At 29.0% G+C, this 25,147-nt stretch overlaps 1 protein-coding gene across 1 annotated transcript in view; it reads right to left on the bottom strand.

The window, feature by feature from the left end:
- LOC112599399 (broad-complex core protein-like) overlaps positions 1-16,967 on the bottom strand; it is an 83,857-nt gene extending 66,890 nt beyond the window's left edge. The window contains exon 1 of the mRNA XM_025346318.1: positions 16,782-16,967. The gene's annotated coding sequence lies outside the window, so the exon portion shown is untranslated. The remainder of the gene's footprint in view (positions 1-16,781) is intronic.
- Positions 16,968-25,147: the final 8,180 nt, after the last annotated feature.

The following is a 25,147-nucleotide window of genomic DNA, read 5'->3' as shown; positions in this document are numbered from 1 at the left end:
TTTCCTCGCGCCGCGCGTGAGATAAAGACGATCCCGCGCGAGCGATAAAACCGGTTCCATTTGACAATTCGATAGTACCTACGTAATAACAATAATGATATTATTACCGAGTAATTTAGCGATAATTGCGTAATGAAATCGTCGCAGGCGTAAAACCAAATGCTCGGTCACACGCAAACGTGCGCTCGCGCATGGGTACGCGATCGTCGGACGAGGGACGTGGACCGTGTGCACGACGACGGTATGTCGTCGACAGCCATTGCGACGATATCTTGTTCGCGACCATATTATTATTGTCATTACAGAAATAGCTGTTAGATCTCTGCAAGTCGTAAGCGCAAACACCGTCTGACCGTTATTTGGGAACCACTATTTCCTAGTGTCGCGTCTGCACAGTGCACGCACGCACGCACGCACGCAATAATAATAATAGCAATGATAATAAATGTGTAAATTGCACGTGTACTTGTGTTTGCGTGTGTATAGGTTTGACAATATAATATAATACGCGTTGTGACCGGACTTAACCTCCCGGAGTCGAGCCGAAATTGACGGGGTGGAGGAGGGAGAGGAGGAGGAGCAGCAGCAGCAGCCAGAGGCGGAGGAGAGAACTGCATATTTCGGCGGTCCAGACGAACGCCCGCGCGCGTGTGTTTGTGCACTTTGAAGCAGACGCTGTTACAAGGTTACGACACACACGCACACACAAGCGCGCACACACACACACGCGCGCGCGAGTAGGTTTGGATGCGCACAATTTCGTCTGTGTGACGCGAGTAGTGACGGCGGCGGCGGCGGCGGCCCCGTCGCCTCGGCGGTTATGACCAAGACGACGACGACCGAATTGCGTGCGTGCGGCCGCGTAATAAATAAACCATGGTACAAGTCGAGGGGCTATAATGTAAAATAATAAACGCGCGCGCCCTGTCCCGCCGAATTATAATAATAATAATAATAATAATAATAATAATATCCTTGGCCCAGGTCGAATGCGCCGACCGCATATATATTTTCGCGTGTCCCATTGTATTCGACTCGTCGTCCACATGGGTTTTATAGGTGTATTATAATATTATTATCATACGAGAAATGCACGGGATGACCTGTTTGCTTGCACACACGCACTGCACACACACGCACACACGTTTACCGTCGTGGTTAGGTAACAACAATATAAATATTGGATAGGCAAAATACTAGACGGGTTTTCGGGTTTTATTATATTTTTTTCTTCTTGTATGCAGACAGGTACAGACGTTTCTTTTTTTTTTTTCTGTTCATATATTGCACCGCGTCGGTTTCATCGTCGGCTAGCATAGCCGCCATTTGAAAAAAAAATGTAAAAACACACACATGCACGGGAGAATCCATTGTTGAGGAATTAGAAACGGTGATTATACCAAAAAAAAAAGAAAAAAAAGAAACAGATTATTACCATAAAAAATAAAAAACCTAAATGGTTGCACTATTGTTCAAAACAAAACTAGAAATTTCAGACGGTTGTTGCAATTCAAATGAAACGGGACTTGTGCATAGACAACAAGGTCAACGGGATTCAATCATCTAAATATAGGTACTAATACGCGTTTCTAGGTCATCGGTCGAGACTATCGAACGGTTTCTAAGTAGTGTAACTATGAATTAGAAACATATTATTATTATTACTAGGTTCTTCATTGATTCACGAGTTATAAATTATGTAGTATGTACTCATATTAAGCTAATAATATAAGGTATTTACTTATAATAATTTATAATCGTTTTTATAAGGCGCATGGCAATTTCTTTTTAAATTTATTTATTACTGTAAAATAGGTACTTACTTAACGGTGGTAGATAATCTCACGAGTATTGTATTGTTAAATAATAATATTATTGATTGAAATAAAAACAATATTAAATCGTGATCAACCATTGTCGATAACATGTTTTTTTTTCAAGCATATGCGTTATCAACCAAATACCTATACAATATATGTATAATATAGTACTATAGTATTATAGTATATACACAATAAATGTACTATGTTTTTATAACAAACATATAATGTATACAAATTACAAGGTACCTGATATTGTCGAGTAATTTTGTTAATCGACATCATCATACCAATAATTTTTAAAATGGATCAAACGATAATAATTTACAGGCAATTCATCAATATGTTCACTTCATTTCACGTTTGTTTTAAAATTTTAAGTAAACATAACCTGGGGTATCGCTACTAGGTGATTTCCCCACTAACGCCCCCTGAATCAACGATTCCTTATTTCCGTTAAATTTGTTCATTGTACAGGTTGTCAATTGTTATATTTTAAATATAAAAAAAAAGGATTATATATAATTTTAAAATTCTTTTTACCATTTAAGGAGTGTCCAGGTTGACCGAGTGGATCTATGTAATTCAATTTTATGATTTAAGAATAAAATATCAATGATAATAATATTTGTCTAGATTTAAAAGGTATGATTATTTGAAAAAAAAAAAAATAAAATAATTTATAGTAATCTATTTACATTTTGTAATATCTAATGTCTGGAGATAAATAAATAGATTAAATATTATTTCTATCATAATATATTTGATATAAACCGATTTTTATATGCTATTAGTCTAGATAGAATAATAGGTACACAAAGTTTAATTACTTGTTAACATTTCAATTTAGATGCATCAATATTTTCAAAAAAATTATTTACTTAAAAATTTACAACAAAAAAAGGCTGTTCTTTTATGAAAAAATAAAAATTTGGAAATAGAAGACAGAAAACTCCTTGTATTATAGAATTTAAGTATTTAAAAATATAATACTTAAATATCTTTAAAAAAAAAAAAATAAAAACTTGAATTGGAGTAAATAATAGATTTTGAGATAAATTACCTTTTATAAAATACATTGTGAAGTTTCACTTTAAATATAAATATATAATTTATATATCAATTATTGAAATATATTAAAAGATACCCGTTAATTAATTTGTATGCTGCATTATAGTATATGGTAAATAATGTTAACACATACGATATATGCAGTATACTCAATTTGTTTATTGATCAATGACAATTAGATGCCTCTTTAAAAATAATTATAAATTGTTGAAATAAAAACCTTCGAATCATTGAATACTTAAAGAAGTATTAGCTATATCATTATTAAGAAAAATATAGCCAGACAAAAATAGAATGTATAATTCTAAGAAGACGAATGTTTATGTATTAAAATAATAATATAATTTCATAAGTGTGAATAATATTCTTGAAGTATAACATTTATAAATCACGCGTCGGAGACTCCGAAGGTGTGGGAAAAAGATTTAGAAATAAATACTGGAATAGAATAGAATTATTGAAGAAGTGGTTTGGAATTGAGCCAGAATTTGAATTTATATTTTATAATGTAAAAATGTGTACCTACAGTATAATATGTGAAAAAAAAATAAAAAGTTTAAAATAAAAATAATATGGTTGCTTGTTAAAAGTCTTGGTAGACATATTCATTTATTTTTGTAGGAAATTAAAAATTATTCAGCCATGAATATTTAGTTAAAAAAAAAAAAATTTAATGGTAGATCAAATACTGAGGTCGGTGAATAGACTGGCTTGAAGATAATTCTGTATTTGTGTCAGACAGATAAATTATAAACGGGACTGACGATAGATACCACCAGGAATTATATTGAAAATACTAATACCTCCTATCTAGGTAAGTATAAGTGATGTTTATACATGCTTTTAAATATTTTTATATCAAAAATGTTATAGATTGATATTTATATACAATACGTATGTATTATTATACTAATATACAATACAAGATGATTCTTTAATCGAACATTCATTAATACAAAAATACAAAATTTTTAAATGTTTTTAAAAATATTTTTCTTATATAATTTACAGCAGAAATAAAACAACGTTTCTTTAAACAATTATATTTTTTAATTTTTTTACTGTTACAATTTTATAAGTTTTTACTTATTTTGAAACAAAATATGAAATTAAAAATTTGTATTGTCATAAATATATAACGATAAAAAATATTGTTTTATTTTAATTGTACCTAAATTATGCAAGGAAAATATTTTCAAAAACATTAATAAATGTTTCCATGATAAGTGTTGTTTAATTAAAGAATCACTCTGTATATAAAAATATTTTGAATATTTTAAATAGTTCTTATCTAATAGATGCCATACGAGTAAATATTAAATATGTTTATTTGAATCTATACAATCTATACTGGCTAGTGGCTTACCAGCAATACTATTGGCTGATATTTGTTAAAAAAAAAAAAAAAAAAATTATGAATACTTAACATTCTAGCAGAGTTTAGTGAATGAATAAAATGTAAATTTATAAATATATAGAATCCAACTATTTGTATTAATATTAAGTAGGTATGTTATCAAATAGAATAACATTTTTCTTGTTTAGTTTCCAGAACAAGTAGTCGTAAGAGCTACACGTGGCGTGTAATATTTTAACACGATAATGCCGACGAATGCTATTAGACCTATTCACGGTCTGGTTCGATTTGGATTGAATTTGAGTAGGCGGGACGAGTTGTATACTTGTAATGCAGTCGCGCCGATTCGGACGGCGTAGGACAAGGGATTATCCATTCGTTGTATTATTATTTTATTTTATCTTCTGCACGATATTCTGTGTACGTCAGTCAAACATAAAATCTTTTTTGACATTCCTTCGATATTCCGGAAGACATTTTAAAACTAATTATTATTGTATTATATATTTACGATTCCATTCAAAATTTCTTTTTTACAATGTGTTTAACGACAATAGATTTAGTATATTGTCAAGAAAATATTAATTTAAAAAATAGCCGCAATTTCTTGAATAAAATGTATCAAATATATTAATATATTAATTTAAATTATTATAGTGTTGAACAATAATTCGCTACATTTCTTTTATCATTAATTTACATTTAAAAACATTAAATGGTTTTTATTAATTATTATTTAATATATTTGAATCATTAAAACATTATCAATTTTTGGCCTAAGTAATATAATTGTTTTGAACTTAAACGTTGTAATTTGAAAAAATTTTCACCAAAACGAAAAAATTACAAATCATACATAATTAATATTCATTGACCGATTGAAAAAAATTTCAATTTATTCAGTTTGTATAGGTGCTTACATTATTGTGACATAATGCTGAATCATATGTAATAATGCATTTTTATTGTTATCGTATAATATTACACTCTTGTATTATACCAATACAATAAACATGCAATGAGTGTGTTGCCAGCAACTATATATATACCGAGAATTCTTGAAAAAAAAGATAGTATTCAAAAGTTCTCAGTGTTATAGAATCATTTTATAAATCCGTATTTTTTTAGTGGTTCAAAAATGTATATTTCAATAAACTGTCATATTCATTATGCGGGAATACCTATGTAATATTGTATATGATAGAACTTACACACAATTTATTTTAAAAAAAAATTACTAAAAAATTAAAAACCTTTTCACTGATGTATTAATAATATAAAGGTCCATAGTTAGGATTTGTTTGAACAAAGATAATATTACGAGTATATTACACAGAAAAATATTGGCCAAAGCAATAAAAAATAAATTCACAATTTTATTCATATTAATATGAATTGAAATTATGATGGTCAAACGGAAGTAGGTATTTTCATACAAAACATTATACAGTATACTTTTGATTTCTTATTTTAAGCGCATTTATCGGCGGTATAAAGAGTACCAAATGTAATGTATTATTATATTTTATATGAACGAATTTTCGTCCCAGCGTGAAGGCTTATAATAGTGCACTATAATAATAATAATAATAATAATAATAATAATAATATAACAATAATAATATAATATTATATTATTTACACTCTATCGAGTTGCCACGCCATGGAATGCCGTGAACCCTAATAGTGTTATACCTACTGCAGAGTACCTATGTAAAGGATCGACTCAAAATCGGTAAATAGAAGATAAACGAGATTGAAACCCCGAGAGACGGAATGCCGGTCATAATGCACATGCTCGTGGAGTGTAAACCACCTACGACGGTACAGGTGTTTAGAGTATTTTCAGGTAAAATTCAGGCATTATATTCTATTATGCGCGTTATATATTTTAATATATATATATAAATATATACATAGACATAATGCACTGCAGTATCTGCAGGAGACGAGTTGTTGCTCAGGAATTATAACACCGGTTAAAATGTTGTAAAATGTTCTCTTTTACTTTCATGTATGATGTATATAAATGTATATAATAAAATATACATATATATATGTGCGTATGAGCCCCGTCGTGTCGCGTATTGAATAGATGGAAAACCAATGAGCGGCATGTGCAAAATATAATAATAATAAAAGAATAGTAATAGTAATAATAATAAAGAGAAAAAAAATGTCGTTCGGGAGTCGTACGCATATTTCTACTGCAACAGTGTTCGATGGGTGTATGGTGGTAATTCGGTTGGTCAGATCATCAGACGTGTAGGCGCGATAAATATACATAATGTATGAACGAGCAGTCTTTTGGCGATTATGTTGCGACCTCAAAAACGACAAATAGTAATAAAATAAAACAACGATTTATTCAAAGCTAAACTGAAATAACATCCTGTGTCTCGAATATGTGTCGTAAATCATTTCCATTTATACATGTATGCAATGCTAGATGGAATAATTTTTTTTTAAATGTAACCAAAATTTGTAATGGGTTTTATGCGGCATGGAAGAGTAAATTATTAATATACATTGATATTTTGATAGTTGTATAAATGATATTATTGTTACAAATGTTAATTTTTGTTCTCATAAAAAAATGTACTCATAAATCATAATTTACTTGCACATCAGTTAATCTCATCAAAAAATAAAGTAGTCTTCATTTTCCATTATAAAATATTATAACTCTTAAGAGTAAAATAAAAAACAATACAATTTTATATTCACGTTTATATAATTATATATATCATATTATGTGGTATTAAGATTTACGAAATTATAATGATCTTTAACTACGAGTTTCAATTTTTTTTTTTTTAATAATGCATATTAATCTTAGTATTATTAATGTCATTGTAGTTTGTAATATAAATCTAAGTGATTTTGGGAGCTCCGTATAATACCCAATAGCATTCCAGCATCAAATAAAATATTTTTAAAGCGGATTTTTGAAGTCATAAAAGATAATTTTAAAATAGTATCTCTGTGAATATACTGAACTTGTGAAATTATATGAAAAAAAGAAATGTATTTTATTCTTTGATGCAATAATACTTTGGGTTTTTTTGATTTCATACCCATAGATATATAGGTATAAATATATATCAAATGACAATAAGTGAACTAAAACCACTTTTGAATTATACGTTTTATTTAACTAAAATATCGCTTTTTGTTAAGTAAATTATATTTTATATTTTATTTTAATGCTTGTAGTATGCTAAAGTTATATTAATATTTTTGATTATATAAATATATATTTCTTCTTTGACGCAATATTTTCTTTGTTAAATAATATTCAACAAAGAAAATATACTGTAATAATAACAGGGGAAATTATTATTTATTGCTAATTTATGCTTATGTTTTGAAAGATATTTTCTTAGTTTACAAAACAGGTTAAAGCGTAATTGTAAAAACGTATATACTGTGTTACTCTTAATAAATTGTACTTCGCGATTTTATTATTTTATGTGTCAATACTGTTATTATACCTATATGCATTGTTTTTTTTTTTTTTTTAGTTTTATTTGTGTAAACATTTTTTAATTTAATATTATATTTAGATAGTATAATTAAGACTGTATCTAGTAAAATTGATACAAATATTGAAACATATAGTTATAATAGATTGAACTCAATTTTTAGTTCAAATAAATAAAAAAAAGGTTGGGTTAAAAATATTGAAATTAAAGGTTAAGCTGAAATATAACTCAGTTAATGAAAATTCTGAACAAAATATATCTATACTAAAAAACACTGCACCGTTCGCCCATTTAAAAATCGATTCCTGAAGACTTTTTGACCTTTTTCAATGGGCAATTTTTGTCTAACGCAGTGAAGTTGGATTTAACTTTATTATTCACAGAAATGTTGCATTAAAGTGCATTCAACCAAGGTATAATTATAAGGGAGCGTATGCACTTACAACCTTCAGGACTCGTATTGAGTGTTTTATAAAATATAAAAGGGACATTTTCAAGTTAGGGTTACAAATGAAAAAGTATATTATATGTTTGACGATATATTGGCAATCAATTATTTATTAAATTTTTACCCGGACACTTACAACACCTTTAAGGGTGTATTAATTACAATTAACATCAAGAGATAATTGGAGATTTTATAATGTAACGATTTAAAAATGTAATGCCGTTGGAAGTAAATAACAATTTTATGTAGATAATAATAATTTTTAGTTGAATTTTAAAAATAAATATTAAAATTTGCATCGTGAACTCGGTAAACCGCTTCAATGTATCATAATATTAATTGTGAATAGTGACATTTCAGGTGTTAGAAGTTCATGTATTTGCATTTTTTTTACCGAATAATCTCAAATATAGCTAAATTAGGTACAAATCTGAAATCTGAATCACTGTTTAACGAATTTAAATCATTATACCTATATTTTACATATTTTTACATAATTTTTCTTTTTTTAGATGTAATTGTATTTATTACATCATTATATGTCTTGTTTATTTAATTTTAATCGTTGAATGGAATAAAGAGTGTATTTATTTTAAATTTATTCTATATAGATGTATGTGACACTGGTGTTTTAAAATTAAAAAATCTATTGCATACTTATTTTGAAAAATTTGACTAAAATAAATATGATAAATAGTAATATAATTAGTTTTACTTCCAAACATTGTATAAATTCTAGATTAAAGTTGATAATTATATTTTTTGAGTTGTATACTATTATACTTCGAAAATTTTTTATTCTGTTAATAGAATTTTATCGATAATTGATTGATTTATACGCCTAAAATACTACCTAATAGATTCATCCAAACGAAATAATCGTCAATATAAAAACAATTTACAATAATATATAATACATTCTTGTATGACGCATTTACAAATAGTTAGAATAAAGAAGTTTTATTATACATTTAGGTTGGAAAAAAAATATGCTGTAAAATTAAAATACCCTAAGTTATAACATTTTTTTAAAGTTTTTAATATTTTTTCTAAAACAAGCAGATTAAAAAAAAAAAAAAAACTATTCAGTTATATATTTTCAAAATTTAACTATTAAGATACATTATTACATTATTTTTTATATAGTGCATTTATTTTATTCTATTCTTTAAATAGAAAAAAAACAAGTTTTGGTTTCAAATTATTTTACTAAGATAAACATATTAAACAATTATGACCAAATCGATTTAACAAAATATAATAGAGATAGACATTGTAATATGTATATTTATTTTACAATATATTGATATTTTATATATAATATTATTATAAACTATGAGGTCTTTTTGAAAAGACTAAAGAGTGTTATCAGATATTTAATTCTTCTTATAAATGGTTCATACAAACTTTAGCGAAGAATATGATTTTAAAAACGTTTATCAACATAATTTCTAGGCATATTATTGTAACACTATGCAGACCAGTGTTATATTTTAATTTGTTAAAAGTCATCAGATTATTTAATAATAATAATAAATAAAGTATTGAATTGCACATATAATCAGTTGGCAATTTTTCTACGTACTACTTGCGATAATAATTATAGAAAAAAAAAATGAAAAAATCTTTTACGATTATTTAGTGCATAATATAATATTGTCGTATTTATTGAACATGTAACATATTATTCATATTGATAAGGATCCGTGTGAACAGTTTTAGTTACAGTAGGAATAAAAATGAATTGTGATTGAGAGCATAATATTATTATAGTTACATTATACTTACAACGTATATCTTTATGGACGAAAAAAAAAACAAAATTTCAATCTAGCCTGCACATTTAAAGAATAAAACATTTCGTTTCGTTGAATAATACAAAACGCACCGTGTGTATGTGTGCAGGCTAAAAATGTCAAAGAACATTTGGTTGAATATTTCATTGTATGCATAAATACAAAGTTGGCCAATTTTTTAATATATGCATTTATAATTCGACTACAGTCATTACACCCTCTTTTCGCTCGGCAGGACATGCACCCTTGCATCACGTGATACATATATTATAATGGGGGGAGACGACTACTATTCCAATGGGTACGTATTCCGCGACGAACAAATATATATTAGATAAAAGCCACGTTCGTTTAAAGAACTCACGAGTTTACGTTTTCAACGTTCCTACCCTTTTATGTGGGCTTATGCGAATAACACATTTTCATTCGTAGAGGATCTTGAGCCAAGACGCGAGGTTACCAATTCAAATAAACCTTTCAACTCGTAAGTGCCCGGGGACGTTTTATCGAATTAAACGTGAAAATTATTTATGAGTTTATCAAGATGGCAAGATCGAATGTTCAATACGCTGTATATACAATAAACAAACATAATATACGATATAATATATTATATCAGATACACCAAACAGTAAACACGTACATCAATATCATATATTACCAATTACCTATAAATTATGTGTAAGTACAGTAAGTATAGTATTTACTCAAAAGAAAAGTGTACTTTCTCAAATTATTTTCGTTATTAACTTTGATTTGTTTAAAGGCATTAAAATCATCGCTATCGAGAAAATAAAGTGTATTTTTATTATTTAAAATGCAGGAATTAATTTCGAAGTATTTAGTCAAACGCGAATTTGTTGTCTTCGGGCATTAAAAACTGTAGTAAAACTACGCAGACGCGTTTTATGTACGCGCACATGCGGTAAAATATAATATGTGTAGCTGACTTAAGTTATATTTATTAAGAGGGTCGTCTTCAGACAGACAACCCCTTAACACGATATAATGGTAGGTTTTATAACTCGTGGTACAATCTGTGATGCAATAAACATTAAACGAATTTATATGAAAGCGTATTTCTTTTTAAAAATTATTATTCAAAATGCATTTACTGGAACGGTAATAATATTATATTATAATATAATTTATAAATATGATATCCGAGCATCGACCGAAGATGCACTGTCGTTGACATTTTTCTTACAAATTCGCTCCGTTACTTATATTTTAAGAATTTTCGCAGGTCGTCGAGTTCATCGACGATTTTCGGATTATTCGATACAAAACGCACAATCGTCGCAGTGCACGGCTATTTCTAGATAATGTGTGAATTCAGCGTAGTCGCGTCGCACCTACATTTCCGCCGCACGTCACCGAGAAAGCCGTTGTGCAGCATTGACGCATTACTGTCGCCATTACAATAAGCACATAATAATACCTATGTATATTTATGAAATGCACTGCGTTTTGTGATTGGCGCAAGCGATTTGAACCGCCGCCGCCGCCGCTGTCGAATTTTGGCGAACCTTCTTATCAGATGCTGCACAACGACGGCGGCGGCGGCGACCTAGGGTAAACCATACCTATGTATATTATTATAATTTTTTTCCCTCCTCCGTTCCCGCGCAGTCTCGTTCATTTCCATAAGTCTATTTACGTACATTTCGTGAACGATCGCGTGGGACTAATACTTCGACTGTTGTTGTTATTATTATGCACAAACGGCGGCCTTAGAAAACGAGCTATTATACAGTCTCCGCCGTAGATCGGTCGCTCGTCTCTCTCGGTACACGCACACAGACGATCGGTGCAGCCAGCGTATATGCACACTGGTGTGTCTGTGTGTGAGGCGGTCGTCGGTCACACAGACTTGACCCGGTGCGACGGGAGGAAAAGGGTTGAGCGAGAACGGTAGACCGGGGGTTAGAGGGGGGGCCAGACATCGAAAATTGGTCGACGGCCAAATATATAACGAATACGTACACACATATTATTATATTCATGTGTATTATATGCATATATAGGAGAACGCGCGGCATTAGGAAACTATGACTTATCGGGACTGGTTTCCCCCACGCCGAAACCTTCGTAGCCGCCGCCGTAGCGCGCGGTCTCGTCTCGGTCGTCGCCAGACGTACAACTATAATAATAATAATAATAGTAATATTATGTGCATACGCACAAGTCGAGTTAGTGGTACCTAAAACGCGACTACTACAATAATAATAATACTAATAAGTAATATTATACGCAGTTCCAATATTCACGGCGTAAAGTCTTGTACTGAATACACGGTTTCTTTTTTTTTGCACACTTATATTATAGGGGAGGTACGGAACACGGTCAGATATCAGCAAAACCGATTGTAGTGGTGTAATATGATAATAATATTATCATCATCGAAAGAACGGAGTACAGTCGGATTTTTACAATCGATTATTATTATTATTATTATTGCGGGCATTGAATAGGCGGTGTCGCGGCGCGTACACACGCGCGCGCGCGCGGGAGCATTCATTGTTTTTAATACGTGTGTCGTTCACGCGCCTCCCGAGCCGCCCGGCAAGCGATCGCGCCCCGTTTTAGCGGTAATTTATACGACTGCCGTCGCCGCCGCTGACGTAGACGCCGCCGGACCTGACGGCGATTACGGTGGCGGTGGCGACGGTGAAGGAGGGGCGTGCGGAGGAAAGACCGCGTCCGAAATCGACGTGTGTGTGCGTAAATATTACACATATTAGTCTACGGATCTGAAAACGGCCGGCGGCCCCGTCTGGTTACGATACACCAAAAATCACGATATACCGTCGCATATAAATATACGCATTATAAATACGCGTATACCATTAATTATTATTGTACGTATTGTAAACAACGAGATCGGTTCGTTCGCCTTATTCGCGCACGACGCCAGACGGAGACTGTCCGCAAGTCCACTGATTTCTTCGTTACACTCATACGCGAAAAACACGTTTTTAATATAATTTTTTCACGCGATATGATTATGGTAATACGACGGTCGCGACGCAGTTTATTATTTATTTTTTCGATCGCGATGTGCGTGTGCGCGCGCGCGCGCCGTGTCGACGGTGGTCACCCATCCGAAACGGCTGCGATGACTACGCTCGCTATAACATGACTCAATTAACCCGAGACCAAACGCCGCGCGTTACTGTGCGTTTTTCCGGTAAACGTTTTGTCCGCGCACAGGAATTCGACCCACCCACCGTACACCTTACAACCCATCCTCCACGACAATATGTAATCTCTCGCTGTAATCCCGAGACGTGCGATGGTAATTGCATTACATCGCATCGTTCACGCACACACGCGAGTGCAACGTGCATATTATGTACTCGTTGCACAACTCGCGAACAGCTTACACGATGCAATAATCCGCTGTTGCACTAATTGTGTATATAGGTATATTCGAGTCGTATGCCCACCCTCCCCCAGTGCAGTGTACGGTCACAATATTAACCGATTTCGTGCACCTGTTGGTGCGCTCGCATATAGAATCCCAAGGTCGCCCGAAGGCGTTAATTCGCCGTTTCAGCACGCAACAGAGTGTATTATAATTAATTTTGTTCATCACGCGGACACCCCGCAGACGTGTGCAAGAGTGTACTATTTGAAATGCGCACGAGAGGTTCCGTGGTTGTCGATAAAAATACGATGCACACTATACTAATATTGTTATGTAAGATGGGTGTAGTGCCACGATAAAATTTGATTTGGAATTTCTTTTAACGTTTCAAGGTACCAACAAAATTATTAATTATAAGCTTTTTGTTGGTGTACGATGTTATTACATTTATTTTTTTCATTGCTATATGTTACTACGCTGCAATCGATCAAATTGAAAATTATTATAATTTTCTTTAATAACAGTAATAATCGACGTCGGATACTCAAGGTATCGGACTACCGAGTTTTAGGATTTCTAACGTTTGTTTATATGGCTAAAGCTACTGTACGATTCAATAATTCGATTCAATTACATTTTCTAATAATGTATGTACTAACTTATCATTATTAAAAAGAAATAAAATTACGACAAACGCTCATAACCAGCACACCGAGCAGTCCACAGAGATTTTTACGGTAGTTCGCCGGCTCTATCCGGGTTTGGTAGTAATATTATTAAAAAACAAAACAAAAGTATACATAATAATATAATCATCCTATACCACTTACACACAATAATGAGATATTATTTTTTTTATTTGGACTTATTTAGGGTTAAATTTATAAATCGTCATTAAATGCGTTTGATACGTTATAGCGTATATGACTCGATTATTTTAAAATGAGGAAAATATTTATTTATACACTATAGATATATGTTTTTAAATGTTCAATGTTTGAATTTAATTTGTACATAGTGTTATTATTTGCAAATTTTAATTTGATTAAAAATAATGAAAAAATAAAACAACATTAATTTTGTTTACTAATTGTTCATTCTGCTTAACTTAATTTGTGTATGTGAAAATTTTAATTAATATTTAATAAGATTCATTCAAGCTACATAAATGTACTTAATGATACAACGAACGTACTTATATATTATAAGGAAAAAACTGTTAAATTACAGACGTACGAGCAATGTAGATGACTGCTTGGTTTAAGTCACAAACTACATTATAATATAGTCAATAGGTTTTACGACACATTCTTGTCTGCATTATCAAACAAGTTGTAACGTAAAAAACGGGTTATAGTCCTAAATAATACACGATAGTACACACAATTATAATATAAACTAATACTTATAGTCTTCATTGTAATGAAATACTTATTCCAAATTATTTTAAAAATTATCTAAATCAAACAATATACATTTATTAACCAATGTGACGGCGTACATTATTTTTAGATCTTTTTATTTTTCTATATTATATTTTATTATATGCGATTTATCATACATATTTAATGTAAATAATATGATAAGTTGAAAAATGCCTACAATTTTTGTTGCATTTCTTGGTTATGCTAAAAATGTTCTGTTAAACGATATACAAATTAATAAACAAAAACTAACACAATAAAATTCAAATTATCTATTATAAATCGAAACTATCGTCGAGCAAAATATAATTTCTTAGTTCAAGTTTAAACCTAGTTTTATTTATACTTATTTGCTCAATAAGTTTAACTGAAAAATGATGAATTAAAATAATATTATAGTCTACAATTGTTATGATAGCTTTATATCTAATCAAATAATTTTTATTAAAATTTGAGCTTTTGTTTTTAAATCGAAAAAATCTTTATTCAAATTAAGTTTAGTATTAATCTTAAGAAGACGCCACATCCGTATATGTTGTCTCCGTCTTATATAGATACAACATAGCAAATTTTCATTCAGCAGAATCCATTTTATGTTGTTAGCTTTAACATTAGAGTAAATTTTCCTATCATTAAATTTAAAGGTAAGAATTTTATATAGGCAATGCCATAAGCTTTTATTAATATCATAATTTTAAAGTGAGTTATGAGCATTTTAAAGTTTTACTATTTTGTATGGTTATAACTTATAACTCAGTTTCAAATTTAAATATCGATAAAAGCCTATGCCATTGTCTATATAAAATTCTTACCAATGTTAAAGCTAACAACATAAAATGAATTCTGCTGAACGAAAATTTGCTATGTTGTATGTATGTAAGACGAAGACACCACATGTGGTGGGTGTGGCGTCCTCTTAAGTCAGAATAATTTTATTATTGAGAATAGCTTATAGAGTTTGGGGTTCAAACTGAGGAGACAGACAGGTATGAATATAAACATATGTGATAGCTGATATTAATGTAATGGTTGTAATTAATATTATATCATATTTAAAGTATTTTATAATAAATCTATAACAAACTAATTTATTTATGGTTAAAAAATTAAAATTAAATATTCACGAGAAAACTGTTTTACGAGTATTCTGTAGACCACTCCTATTTTATAGTAAAAAATTGGCACGAGATATTTGATATTTATGACGTATTAATAACGGAAAGTAATTTATATTCGATTCGATAACATGTATTTTGCAAATACTGATTCCACATGGTTTTTATTGCCGCATACAAGGATTTAAGTTAAAAATAAATGTGAACTAATTAAAATATTATTAAATTAAAATTAGATTAAACACTGACTTTTTTTATTTAAAATATATAATTTTTATCAAAACCTCGCGTTTTGTCAAAAGACTTCGATAGTCGACTATGGCACTAACTAGTATCTACCTATATATTATGATATAGTATAGTACCTACCTTTATACGACTGTATGAGTTAATGTGTGAACTATACCTACTTAACACGTTGAGGTATTAAAGAGTAAACATTTAATAACCACGTTTTTTTGAAACAATATTTAACAGCCATATACTCATACATGTATAGTTTTGGTTACTGGCTATATACAAACAGGGTGGGATCGAGCGAACCACGAGAGATAGGAGGAGAAAAATATTCGAGCACAGGAGTCTTTAGGGAGGTTTTCGCGACGATAACGAGTTAACATTAGAAAACAGTTACTGCCCCAAATAGTAGATATTTATAACAAGAGTATGATAAACAAGTATTATTATATTGTCACCGGTATTCGGTCTAACATTATACCATTCTACCACGATACAATTCGAAGACAATTCAGAATCATAAAATTATAATTATTACAAAAGTAATGAAAATACAAAAATTGATATGATATTTGCTGATAACGACTGATATTCATATTGGAAAATTAACATATCATATATATTATTAAAGCATAACTGTAACTCGTAAGCTTATTACCTGGTATATGCAGAATATCTGAGTATGATCAATGGAATATCCGCGAGTCTTTCGTGGGCACTGGGCCGGTTCAGCAGGAGACCAGCGATCGCGACTATTACACCACAATTAAAACGATCACTATACCTACCACTTTATTACGACTACGACTAACTACTACCACGCCGTTCTTGTAAGTGTCGGGATGAGATCGTTCAAGACGACTACGGTGGTAGTAGCATACCTAGTGGTGGCAGTGGTGGTGGTGGTAGAAGTCGAGGTGGTAGTATAGCGATGTCGGTGGTGGTGGTGGTGGTAGTCTTATTGGTGGTAGTGGTGGTGGTGCATAGTGCAACAATGGGACGAAAAATAAAAATCTCTTGTTGTGGTGCACCGCGGCGAAGGGGCAGCTGCAAATCGGTCGATGGAATTCCGAGTAAGGTCGGTCGCGGCGGGCTAGACGTAAAATAGTTGACGGCGGCGATAAACGTGTGCGCGCGCTTATATTCCTCACGGGGTGCAAACGAATAACTAGTTTTTGTAAAAGGGAAATGATAATAATATATAACATTCGGGTAGTCGTCGGTACAATACATGACATACTCGCCATCTCTCTCTCTCTCTCTATATATATATATATATATATATATGTGTGTGTATATATATATTATATGCGTTCACATGTAACACACACACACACACAAATGTACTATTATAAGGGACCGGACAGCATTATCATTTGTGTTGCACTACGGCTACTATAATATGTATATGACGCCGCCGGTTATTGTTGGGAAACAACCAGACGCCGTCGTGTGTAGCCAGTGCCGCAGAGTTCGGCAGTTTAGGTATAGATACACCTATATAAACGTGTTTCAGGTATGTTTCATCTCCATGGGGTTGATTTCGTGTACAATACAATATTATATTATACTCGCATAGGTATATGCCTACAATATTATAAGCCACCTATATCCAATATGTACATTTACACACACACACACATATGTATGTATGTGTACGTATATGACGCGAGAGTGTGTGTGTGTGTGTGTGTGTATGTGTGCGGCGCTCCACTACTATTTCTCTAGTCACCCTTGAGATATTTCTTTAAACAGGGGGTAGAAATCTTTTATACGTATTGCATTTTGATTTGCGGGCGTGCGGACGGCAGCGTCGCTTTGGCCGCGTTTCGTTTCCAAGAAATAAAAATGACAATAAAATGTGTTTAGGAATATATATATATATATATATATACGATATTTTTTCCGTTCTCTGTTCCGGGGTACTATACAAAATATCAAATTTATTTTGCCACAGGTGCACTATCGATACACACAATAACGCGCACATCAAATATCATACCTGCACGATATGATCGTTATTCGTTATTCGGCTATAATGTTATACACAATAAAATTATATATAATTTAAAAATCGTACCCCTTTAATATCATCATATAAATAAACACGAATCGAATTTAAAAAAAAAAAATCGTTGTGCAGGTCTTATACGATTTGAAAAAAACAGGAATTATTGAAAGAAATGCGGCTAGGTTTATATATCTATGAATAATATAATATTCTTTATTCATATTTCCTATAATATAGTTTAAATTTTTTACATCAGTGTATAGAAAAAAGTGCAATATAAATAAATTTATATCTGATTTATGCCTTTTAATAAGATTTATATACCTACTAAAATATAGGGTGTCTCGTGAAGATTTAATAATTTAAAATGGCAGGATAATGGAATTTACATAATCCTACCACTTTAAATTAGTTAATTTTCTTATGAATATACTTACATAACTTTATAGTTTACACCTATGTTATTATGTTAATATTATTTATAAGGATTACAAAAACCATAAACTATCCACACATATATTATTTACGTTAAAAAAATAAATGTATGCAAAAATAAACTTGATTATTATTATCTCATGATAACTATACAAAGTGTGGTATAAAAGCAAATTTTTCTAAAAACATCAAAAATTATTCAAAATTGTAAATTACGGTTTGTTCGGCATTGTCGAAAAGATCCCATTATTTATTAAGTTTCAGTATGTATTTACTATTTATACATTTTAACTATTTATTTTATATTTATCTTAGTGATATTTTGGATTTATTGTTGTATTTCTAATTTTATTTGACAAGTTTAAAATAAATTATAATTTGTAATTTTACATTTATATGTTAATTAAAAAAATAATTACTATAGAAAAAAAAAATCTAAAATTTACAATAGATACATACTATATTCAATACCGGCAATGTTTATACCCATAGCCCATAGGTCATACATAACATATTATACAGATTTCCACATAAAATCGTTTTTAGAATGATGATAAATCACTTTCATATTCAATAAGAAAGCATGCCCCTATTTATCAACCCGTCTAACGGTCTAACTAAACTATAGGTACGTACATTATAATTCTCACGAGTGTAATTCAGACTACGAGGCAAGCGAGCATGACCAATGGTTCAAACTGGTAAACTGTACTATTTAGAATTTTATTAATTACATCACTTTTCATTAGATTTCATAATTATAAAATATTTATTAGGTGTTGTAAAAATACACAAATTTTAAATCAGCGAAAAATTACTGCAGAAATCCAATAACTATTAATTCATAAATCACATATCACATTATAGTATAAAAATTTGTTTTATAAACTTTAATAGTGTTTAAAAAATAAAAAATAAAAATAATACTTCTAGAGTTAATTTTCAAAAATTAAAAGGAAACTATATTTTTATGATATAGTTTTCATAAAAATTACAACAGTATAATTAATTTTGAAATATGAAAAAAATTCGTTAATTAAACCAGAAATTAAAATTAAGATATTTTTTTATATTTTTAATATTATTGCTTGTGGAATAAAATCTCATATTTAAATTAATTAAAATATAAACAATTTAATTTATTATAGACATAATAAAGTAATAGTTATTAGTATTAATAACGTATCTATATATTTATATATTTAACGAACCTAATTTAGTAATACGTTTTTTTACTGCACTTGCCTAATTTTAATTAACAAACAAACATCTTCAGAGTTATTTATTTATTTATTTATTTATTTTTTTGAGGTGTAAACTGATACTTTAATACATTGAAGTAAGTAGAAATATTGCATACCTCGTATTGAAAAAATACAATTATATAACATACAGGTATAGTTATGAATGTGTGACAGTTTAGTGCTCAAATAAACTAACCATCTAAAGACGAATATTAAATTAATATATATATATATTATATATATATATATAAAAAAAAAAAAAATATATTAAAAATATAAAAACGTCGAGGGCAGTCCACGGATTGTAATAAATTTTAATACGCAAAGAAAATGAATAATTTTACAATATTAGTGGTTCCAAAAATTGTTTTTGATATATTTTGAAATGTAGCTATATTTATTAAGCTAGTTAGTAATTGTAAATAATAGTAATTAATAAAAATTCTCATGTATTATTATTTTTTATTTTTATTGAGAAGTACAATTTTTATAGCTGTTCAAATGTGCTTTATCCTTTACACATTATACAAACCAATAATTAGGTTTACAATACAAACATACAAATCATACAATAGGCTAACGATTGTCTTTTTTTATTTTACACTTAACAATGTCTAAAGAAGAATAACACTCAAAAATTAAATGTACGGATGTAAACAAATTATTAAATTACCATTGAATCTTATCAATTAAAGTTTATCTAAGTTTATATCACAAAGCTCTATTAATTGTTAAAATAAAATAAAATAATATACGTTTATAGTTTTTATCTGTTGTCTATTTGTAAATGTAGTGGATAATGTATAATATGTATAAATTAAATTATTTTAACGGGTTTAGTTATTTCATTGATAACAATAGAAATACCATAGAAGGGAAATAACATTTTTATTAAGGTAAATCATTGTTAAAATACAATATTCAGACGTAAAAATGCATATATTTTATGCCGAACCGCTCAAAATTATTTGATTTATTCCTAATGCGTATATCATCACCAGTTGCTTCGTATTTTAAATATTATTTAAGTCATTTAGTATAATGTTGAATATATTGTAAAAAGGTAGGTATAACATAAATTTAATATATTGTGAATTGAGCGATGTACTATTTTGTGTTTCATTGTTTGTAATAGAATTTATGCCAAAAATAAAACTTTAATTTCGTGGGAATCGATGAAAAGTTGTAAATAAAAATGCATATGTATTATTGAAAAATAATACATACCTATAATTATTATTATTTTTTGTGTTATTTGACTCCATTCAAAATAACATTGTAAAACGTATTGACGAATGTATTCAAGCTTTAACGAATAGAGCTCCGATTACCGATTGGTTTATTAGACGGAAATATCAATGTTATATAATATGTACCTACAACAAACTTAAAATAATTATAATTATGTGAGTGTGTTATGATGTTAACGATTGTATCAAACGTATTTTGAGTTCCAAAATTTAAAATTATAATAAATAATCGTTTAACATGAATTAAACAAATATCTTTTAATATAACAATTAGTTCATATATTAATATATTATATTTATATATCGACGAAGATTACCAATTTTACTTTGATAAATTATAGACGAGAAACGAAAACAGAAACATGTACCTAATTACCTATACAATAATACTAATATATTTTTAATATTATGAATTTATCAAAATATGTGTATGATATTGATATGAAAAATTACATAAATTCTTTAATTAATTATAAATTAAATCATTTGCATTTAATCTAGCAAAAAATATGCTTTGATTTCAGAGGAAACTACTATGGAACAATATAGGTATATCAAGTATTTCCTCAACAGTAAATAAAATTATAAAATTTCTAGCGCCAATCGTACACACGTGTGATAAAACTTAATCGAATTTCAAATAAGAAAATGTATAAAAAACAATGACATTGCGTCGTTTCTCACATGTTTAGTAACGGACAGAGAGAGGTGGTTGTTATAAGTACGATGTTATTACTTATTAGTTATTATTTAACAACCACTATGAAAAAAAAAAAAGTTGTTTACCAAATCAATTTTCAATCATTTATTTCTTAAAAATATCTTATGATATAATATATTATAATAATAATAAAAAAATAAAAAAATAAAAAATACTAATAATTTATTTTTCATTACATTCTAAATTTCCAATTATGGTTTAATTAATGATAATAAATTATAATTTATTTCAGCCCATGTAGTATTATAAAATTTGTCGATTTATTTTATATATCTAATTAAAATATAAATTATAATCATTTATTTATCTTACATAATTATTTTTAGTTTTCTTTATTACTTTAATTTTAGGTTTGCTGTAATTAGAATTACCTACGTATTGCGTAGATTTGCGTATTATACTTAAACAATACACAGATAATAATTTTCAAAGAATTATTCTAACTGAGTGAAAAATGCTATTATCAAAACACATCGTTCGATTGACAGTACAACTATTGTTCTAAATCAGCACTCGTATATTTTTACATTTTGCTGATATTTTATTTTGTTCTTTCTAATAAGTAATAATAATAATAAATAATAAATAATAGGTAATCATCGTTTATAGAGTTTAGCGAATACTATTGGAAATCATAAGTACTTTATTTCGTATTTAAAGAAGATGTATGCGGTTACCAAGTGGACGTAAGTATGTAATTTGTACGTAATATACCCAGTGCGGCAGTGCTATATTCAGGAATTTTCCGACAATAGGTAATAGGTACTTTTAAATTCACCACCTTTCTCATCTTCAACAAACTTTTACTCATAAAATAAAATTATGAACATATAAAATACACACGAGAATAAAATCTATTATTATAATATTTTCGTAGAGAAAAAAGTAAAATATCATCGGTTAATAAATTAATATTCGTCGTCGAAAATTAGCTGTTATCTAAAATAATAAAAACATTTATGCTTAAAATAGTCGAGAACAAAAAACATGTATGGAAGGTATCTTAGGTATCTTTTTTTAAACAAGAAGTATTACGTATAAAAATGAAAGTGTTGTCTTTAAATCTGAGTGAATTATTAGATCAAAATTTACCGGCTGTGTACGAGTTGATTCCCAGGTCATTAGGTATATATTATTTTCAATATTTATTCAAATATTCAGCCTATTAGCGTAAACCAAAGGCCAAAAAACACCACGAGGAGGTTGGCTGACAAATTTCTCAAAAATGTTGTTTTTTTTAGTTTTTTCATATTTTTATTTATTAATTACTTATTGTATTATACTATATTTAATATTTACTAAAAAAATTTAGTAATTTGGTAAAAATGTATAACACATTGTTTTTAAAAATTGGTATCTGGTTATGAGATTACAGCAGTGGCGGATTTAGAGGAGGAGGGGGGATACGTGGGAGCCAAAGCACCTACCGTTCCATGTATTTTTATTAAAAATTACTAATAATTAGCTGAGTGGCCAATTTTTGGTACGGATTACCAGAACAAAAAATTACATTACATTGTATTGTTATGTACCTAATTGTTAAAAAATAATATAATATGTTAAATTGTTTATAATTTTTGTATTGCTTAGTTATGTGATAGATCCAAAATACATTCACAATGCAAGACTGGGTTTCCTCACTGTTTAAGTACTAAATTATTAATTCCCCCCGTCCCAAATTGTACATAATAAATACCAGTATACGGCGATATCACTTATCTTAAAAAAAATGTTTTTTGGTTTTTTTTTTAGATTTTCTAGCCCCATTGCTCCTGATTTTATATTGATATACAACAATAGGAAATTAACTCATTCATACCTAATAATGACCCGGGAATCAACTCGTACATAAAGTAAGTCTCGGGAATCAACTCACTTACACCGAATTTACTATCCCTAAAATTGTTTCACTCTTTAGGACTGTGGCTAATGGCCATATATGATTATTAAGTCCTGTGACTAAATAGGTTTCTGGGCTCAAGTACACCATCATATGTATATATATATATTATATATTAATAATTAATGAATGGACGGAAAATTGATCGCAATAGGTGCTATTACTGTGTACTATTATTATAATATAATACCTTCGACTAAGCATCACTCATTTGCGCCAAATTTACCTGTGTTGTGCAGTGATTATACACATTTTACATATTAATAATAATCAATTAATTATATTTATATTTTTAACATTATAATAACTAATAAGCATACGTTTAAGTAAAACCATTAATAACTGTGAATATTTTTATATTCACTTCAACGAATAATTTTATTAATTGAATCATAATATCCTTATTTATTTAGAAATTAGTACAAACAGATGTATTTATTAAAATCAATAGTAGTATTAACAATATCCTCAAACACCTGAAAAATGCACAATTTAAAATCATATTAAAAATAAATAAAAATAAAAAAATAATTTAAAAAATAAAAAAGTATGTCTTATGGAATATGGATATGTATGTAAAAAAAGTTGTATTTAACTATAATAGAAATTAGGTAATTTTAGAAATAATAAGTGTGATTGATTTTTATTTGAAATAAATATATTAATGTACTTATTATTGACTATTATTTAAAAACAATAAGTATTATTTACTATTATTGAAAAATGTGTACTGTTAAGTATTATTATAGTCTATAACTAAGTTAAAAAAAAATTAATTATTGATTGTTATTAAAAATAATTGTTTGAATACAATTTGTATATTAATTATTATAATGTTAAAAAAATCTATAAAAAATCTATAAACATTTAAATGGTTATTATTATCATATAAAATCACAGTGTACACAGGTAAATACGGGGAAAACGTAAATTTTTTATTAAACCTAGCGTAAATGGACTATATCTAGAATGAATTAATTTGTAAGCAAATGTATAATTCCTTTTGATCATCAGTTCTGCCAAAGTGTATACATTTTGGTATAAGTGAGACGTGGGAAACTGCCATAATATAATAATTGTTTATGTTTATGATCAAAAAATCATAACATGACTATATAATAATATAATATATTGTATAGGTAGCTATTATAAATATTTAAGCCGATAACGAGTGTAAGACATACCAATATCAACAAATATATGGAACTAGCTAATGCATTGTGCTTGTAAACCTATCAGCTATATATATTGTATATATTTTTGAATTTTTCGATGGCACTTGCTCTGTACACATAAACGGCGTATAATAAACGTATTTCGTCTATTACGGACTACGGTATACAAAAATATAATTCTTTCAAAAACGTAATAATAATATACACGGATTAATTTTTTTCATTGAATTTTGCAGCTCTGTAAATCGAGAATCGGATATGTTGTACACAGTGTTGAATCCAGACAAT

This window comes from Melanaphis sacchari, unplaced genomic scaffold (assembly GCF_002803265.2).
Source record: "Melanaphis sacchari strain LSU unplaced genomic scaffold, SCAv2.0 Contig0_pilon_pilon, whole genome shotgun sequence".
Taxonomy (NCBI): domain Eukaryota; kingdom Metazoa; phylum Arthropoda; class Insecta; order Hemiptera; family Aphididae; genus Melanaphis; species Melanaphis sacchari.
Note: the sequence above shows the minus strand (reverse complement) of the source record. Positions and strands in the feature narration are given on the sequence as shown.